Here is a 6,000-nt window from a genome sequence, read left to right as displayed (position 1 = left end):
CGGTGAAGCCCCGAGCGGACGCGGGCCGGGTCGCAGCTGCTCGGGCCGGCGGGCGCGGGACTGGGTCATGCAGGCGGCCCCTGCGGCCCCCGCGCTCGGCGGCTTCCCGCGCCCCGCGCGCACCCGGAGCCCCCGCAGTGCGCCGCCCCCGCCCCCGCCCCCGCCGCGAGCGCCTCCGGGACGCAGCTGCCGCGCCGTCCGCGCGTCTCCGGGGACCGGGACCGAGCCCGCAGGTCGAGGACCCCGGCAGCAGGCCCCCGGAGCCCCCCTGCGCGCGGCCGCCCCGGCGCCCCCGGCGCGGCGCCCCCCCTTCCCGCGCCCCGCCTCTCGCTCCGCGCCCTTCGCCCCGCAGCGTCCGCAACCTCTGCCGCGGCCGAACGGGCTGCCGAGGCCCCGGGGCCGCGGGCACCGCGAGCGCGGGCGGCCGAGCACCACGTGTCCCGCCCGGGCTGGCGCGGGCGGAGCGGGCCGGGCCCGGCTCCCCGCGCCTGAGCGCGCACCTGCGCCGCCGCCCGCTCGCGTGCGCGGCCGACCCCGGCCCAGCCGGGCCCCGGCCTCCCGGGCGCGCGTGGATGCCTCGTCCTGGACCGCGCGATGGGCCCCTCCTGGGAGAGAGAGGGTAAGACCGGGCGCTTGTGCGGATCCCCACGTCGGTGCCCGCGGGCACCGCAGGGCGGCCAGGCCTCCTGGGTCCGTGGCGAGCGGAGGATACCGCAGACCTGCGCGGGCGGGGTGGGGCGTCAGGGTGCTCGCGGGCGCACGGGAGGAGCTCGTGGGCAGTGGGCGCTCTCCGCACGGAGACGGGGTGACAGTGCCCCAGTCTGATGAGTCATGAGGTGGTTGGGCTAGGCTCCTTGCCGGGCAGGCAGGTTGACCAGGCCATAGGTTTTGGATCTCCCTTTACTAACTGTCCTCGGGAGCGAACTTAGAAATGGTGCGTTTTGATGAGGAGGGTTTGGTGAAGAATTGGTGCTATCCAAAAAAAGAAAGCCTTTGTAGATCTTCCCAAAGACGTGGATGGCCCAAAGTCCCCAGACGACACTTTTCAAGTTTCTGCTTTCTTGGGGACTTTTCATACAAATTCTTCGAGGTGAAGAGGGTGGACCGAATTTCCACCAATATGATGTTGAAGAGCTCGGGTGATGAGCTCAAAACTCCTCAACAGGTTTGAATTTAAGATGAGTATATTGTAGAGAAAGAGATCGGCAAGCTTAATATGGCACATAGGAAGAGACTATTAAAGCTTTAAGGGGAAGGAGGCACTTGGGAAAAACTGCTTCCCTGTTGTCTTTATGCTGTTCTACAGTGTGGAGCAAGGAGTGCTCCCTAAGACAGCAGGAAACTCCACTGCTAGGCTCCTTGCAGGTCCTCTGACCCCAGACCCTGGGCTGCAGAAGCAAAGAGCAGCTCCTGTGTCAATCTCCCTTCCCAGAAAGGGCCAAATGTGAACCCCAAGGTCCAGAATCTTCAACTTAAAGTTTCTGCTGCAGCATTGCGAGCTCAGATACATAGCCAGGCACATTTTAGGAATGTTGGCTTCTTCTTCCCCAAAGGATGCCCTTGGGAGCAAAGGGAGTCAGGTAATCTCAGTGCCAGGTTTTCTCCACCTGTGCATTTGGGAGAACAGTAGCCCCTGTCCCCATGAAAGATGGATCCAAGTCAGATCATGTTTCTATTTGCTTCAAATTTTAGAGCGGCAATATATTATCATAAGGCAGCTTTTTGTCACTTAAGTTGTTTGACAATGACACTATTTTAATGCAGAATACATTTAAATACATTCAATCCTTGTTGATCTCCACATACTTAAATCATACTTTCTTAACTTGGTTTGCATTTAATAATCTTTCAAGTGATATCATAATTGAGAACAGTAATCATGTGAGTTTTCAAATGCTGGTGCCCTTAAAAAAGAAAAGAAAGAAAAGAAAAGAAAAGAGAAGAAAAGAGTCCAAACCTTCATTTTTATAGAGGAGCTACTGAGGCTGTAGAAGGGAAGTGAATTGTCCAAGCATATGAATTAGCCAGTGACAAATTTAGAACCAGCCACCTCCTGACACCCAGTTCTGTGGTTTTCTCATATTTTAGTAAAAATGTGTAAGAGATATGCATAAATAAGTAATTTTACAGACACTGATTGGCAGGTCTTAGAGATGTGTGTGATTATAAAGAGGTGTCATGAAGGAGAGCTTTGTGATGATGAAATAGTTGTGTATCTTGATTGCGATGATGGCTATATGAGTCTATATATGTGATGAAATATCATAGGTTTACATACACATTGCACTAATGTCAGCCTCCTAGATTTGATATTATACTATAGTTATGTAAAATACAGTCATTGAGGGGAAACTGGGTGAAGGATATAGGGACTTCTCTACTATCTTAGAAACTTCCTATGAATCTATAATTATCTCAAAATAAAAAGGCTTTTTTTAAAAGTACTTTTGTAAGTGCTTCAAAATCCAACACTGACTATTTTGCTAAATCTGAATTGTACACAAAATTCCTTGCTTTGCTGTATATGCTATTTTAAGTATGTAATACAAACTAATACCTGCATATTTGCTCATTTCATATTTTAAAAAACCATGTGTATTTCTAAGGTTTATCTGCTCATGCTAGAACATCAGGATATCCTGGAGATACTAAATGGCATCTTAGCAAGAGATAGTAATTTAAGGTAATTTATTTAAAATTTTGGAAAATAGGGAGAAAGTTTCACATTTAAATAGTTATGTACTAAAATAACAGGTGTTTTTCTTTCTTTTTTAAAAAAAAAACTATATGAGAAAAGAGGAGTAGGTGAGTATGGTAGGACCATAACAGTATTCCTAGAAATGCTTTCAAGGAGCTTTAACTCCTTCTGTTCTGCTGGTTCCAAAATGAACTTTTATAGCCATCAAACTTAAGTGGGAATATTTACTCATCAAGAAAGAAAAGACAGAATTGCCTGACTGGCTCAGTCGATGGAGCATGAGGTTCTTGATCTCCAGGTTGTGGGTTTGAGCCCCAATGTGAGTGTAGAGATTACTTAAAACTAAAATCTTAAAAAAAAAAAAGTATTTTCTGCATGAAAATACTGTGGTCTTAGATCTACAAATGGTCTTTTCTCAGCAGGATGCTTTCTTTTTTTTTTTTTTTTTTATTTTTTTTTAGCAGGATGCTTTCTGTGCTTCAGGAGATTAAATGGGTAGCTATCACCAAGCAGAAGTAATGAGAGGACATACAGTTCCTTTAGAAAGAAACTAATAGTCATAATAACTTTTTCTTTATGAGAATTCAGGATTACTAATTAATTAAAACATCTGAAAATTTTTTTGTGGATTTTTAGAGCTACTTCATCAATTCCAAAATGAGATATCTTTTATGGGGTGGCCAACATGCATGACAGAAGGCCTAGAACACAGTTCCAAAGGAGATGAAAAGCTAAAGCTTTGGTGTAGTCTTGTAGACTATGCTCCTTCCTTGCAGATTCTGGCAAAGGAAAGGAAAGTTCTTGTATACACACTTCTGATCAAAGAAATATCATTCATTCTCTGGCGTCCTTAGGTGGCTCAAGTGGTTGAGCATGGGTCATGAGATCAAGCCCTGCCTAAGGCTCAGAGAGGAGTCTGTTTGATGATTTCACCCTTTTTTCTAATTTATTTAAGTTTATGAAAAGCTAATCAAAGATAATGTAGGACTTTGGGCTGCGGAGTCAGCAAAGTATTTAACATGTTGGTGCATGTGAAATACAACTATGTATATACACATACCTGTTGACTCTATATTCCATCTGGTTTAGCATTTTGTTCCAGTAGAGTGGCAATTGAATAATGAATATTTTAGAAAGAAAATTTGAATGAATGAATAAATGCATTAGGTAACAACACCTATTTGTCACAGTGTAATGTTCTGTTCACTCAAAGTAATTCATGCCCTATGCTAAATGCATAGGAAAGCTCCAGTATAAAGTTAGCCCACAAAGAGACACATTTATAGAGTGTCTATATAATTTAATGTCCAAACTGGGGCAAATATAGAATGCAAACTCCACAGACAAGATATTTTTTTATTCCTGTTTTATTCCCAGCACTTAGGACAATGCTTGGCAATGCTAAGTTTTTAATAAAAATCTCAAATGAATGAGTAAATGAAAGAATACATGTATATGTACCCATAAAAATATTTACATTTACGAGAAATTATTAACATTAAATTCAAAATTCAGCCCCAGATTATTTTTCCACGTGATCCTGTGAATTGCCAAATTGAGCGTAAGTAAAGTGAATACTTCTAGTACATGGGCAGTCCATTTCATCATTGGGAAGATCTAATTATCCTTATATTAAGATTAAATTTGAACTCACCTAATTGGAATGTCTCTACTGTCACCCTGCCAGAAATTCTTAATAATGATATCATATGAATCCTTGCCAGATTCCTCACTGTGATCCATATGTTTTGCCATGCGTCCCAAGTTGGCAGCCTATGGGCCAGATTCAGTCTGCAGTTACATTTTGTTTTGTTTTAAAAACCAGAGGAGTATTCACTAATAAAAAGTTGCAGTTAGGACTTTTTTTAATCAAGAGGATTTACAAATAAATCCCAGATTTCTGGTTTCCCTAGAAAATAAATAATAAAGTTAGAGCTGAGTAGTGATAGCTAAGCACAATCTCTTTTCTTCACAGAGCCCATTACCATTCTACTTAATAGTACACTGAGCCATTTAGCTCATTTGTGTTCATTACCTTGACTAAGTAAACTTCTAGGTTTGTGGCTTGTCCTATTTCTTAGGTTTACTAGTCTTAACCCCATCTTAAAAAGAAAAAAGAAAAAAAAAAAAAAAGAAGCTAGGCTTGCCTCAGTTTGGAGCCCAAGCTGATTTCTAAGTGTTACATTTGCTGTCCTAAGAGCTCACAGACCATCTTTTTATTAATTTTTGCCAGAATATTGCCTAATGTTTCATTTAGTCTCACCAATGTTTTAGAGACTCTTTAATTTTTGAAACTCAGAACTACGTGCTTCCTTTCTAGATTTGTACCCTTTTGGCATCTCTCCTAATCTCCAAGACTCTTGAAAGATATTAACAGTGTTATCATAATCCTATCTGTAAAAGGTAAGATTATAAAATCTAGGACAGAATTTGTCTGTCAAATTTACTGAATACCTTCAGAGAAACTAGTAGCATCACTTGGCCTGAGCTTTAGTCTCCTTTGCCAAGTTTTATTTTATCCTTTTTAGTTTGGAGATCATTTTACTTGATAGAGAAATAAACGAGTAGCTACAGAGTTCTGTCTTCCCTTAGTCACCTATTAGTGAACTGAAACAAATAGTGATTTTCTGCTTTTCTTTCTTCAAACATAATTAAGATGAATATTGTTTTCATTCTTAATATTTTTGGAAGTCAGAGTTCAAACTCAGAACTGGTCTTCCTGATACTGTGAACCACAGATACTTGCTGTATCAAGTGTTCTTGGAACCAGAATTGGAATTGTATTTTCAATTTTTCACATTGTTAATAATAGTATTTATTATCATACTATTTAACTCAGATTTTAAATTGATTAAACATCACTATTTTGTGTGATTCATGGTGATAATGTGAAGGAGATATTACAAAATAATGTATACATTAAATACATGCAAAAATATCCTGAAAAGACCTTCTAAGTTGAATTTGTAAGATGAATACGGAATGGGAAAAAAGTGACAAGTTATCTATCTGTCTGAAACTATGGAATAAAATATGAACTTAATCTCAGAAGTGCACATATTTTCTTATTCCCTAAAGAAAACTGTAAACCTTTGGTGAACCAACCAAAGATAGTTACCTGAGTTTAAAACCATAAAAAATCAATTTAAGTTCAACTTACTAATGGTGAGCATTTCTTTCCCGAGGGCATAGCTAACATCTTTTGTAGTACAAGTGAAGAATGGGGTAGAAGGTAATATTAACTTATCCTCTCCCTTCTTCCTTGGTTTAACCTGTGCTCAGGGAAGCTCAATTCATAATTT

At 42.0% G+C, this 6,000-nt stretch overlaps 1 protein-coding gene across 2 annotated transcripts in view; it reads left to right on the top strand.

Annotated features, from left to right (window-relative positions):
* Positions 1–485: 485 nt before the first annotated feature.
* SYBU (syntabulin) overlaps positions 486–6,000 on the top strand; it is a 109,055-nt gene continuing 103,540 nt past the window's right edge. Inside the window, exon 1 of one of the 2 annotated variants that reach the window (XM_025450236.3) lies at positions 486–619. The gene's annotated coding sequence lies outside the window, so the exon portion shown is untranslated. The remainder of the gene's footprint in view (positions 620–6,000) is intronic. The other variant, XM_025450234.3, reaches the window with a different exon arrangement.

This window comes from Canis lupus, chromosome 13 (assembly GCF_003254725.2).
Source record: "Canis lupus dingo isolate Sandy chromosome 13, ASM325472v2, whole genome shotgun sequence".
Lineage (NCBI taxonomy): Eukaryota > Metazoa > Chordata > Mammalia > Carnivora > Canidae > Canis > Canis lupus.
This window is presented reverse-complemented; position numbering and strand designations above follow the sequence as displayed.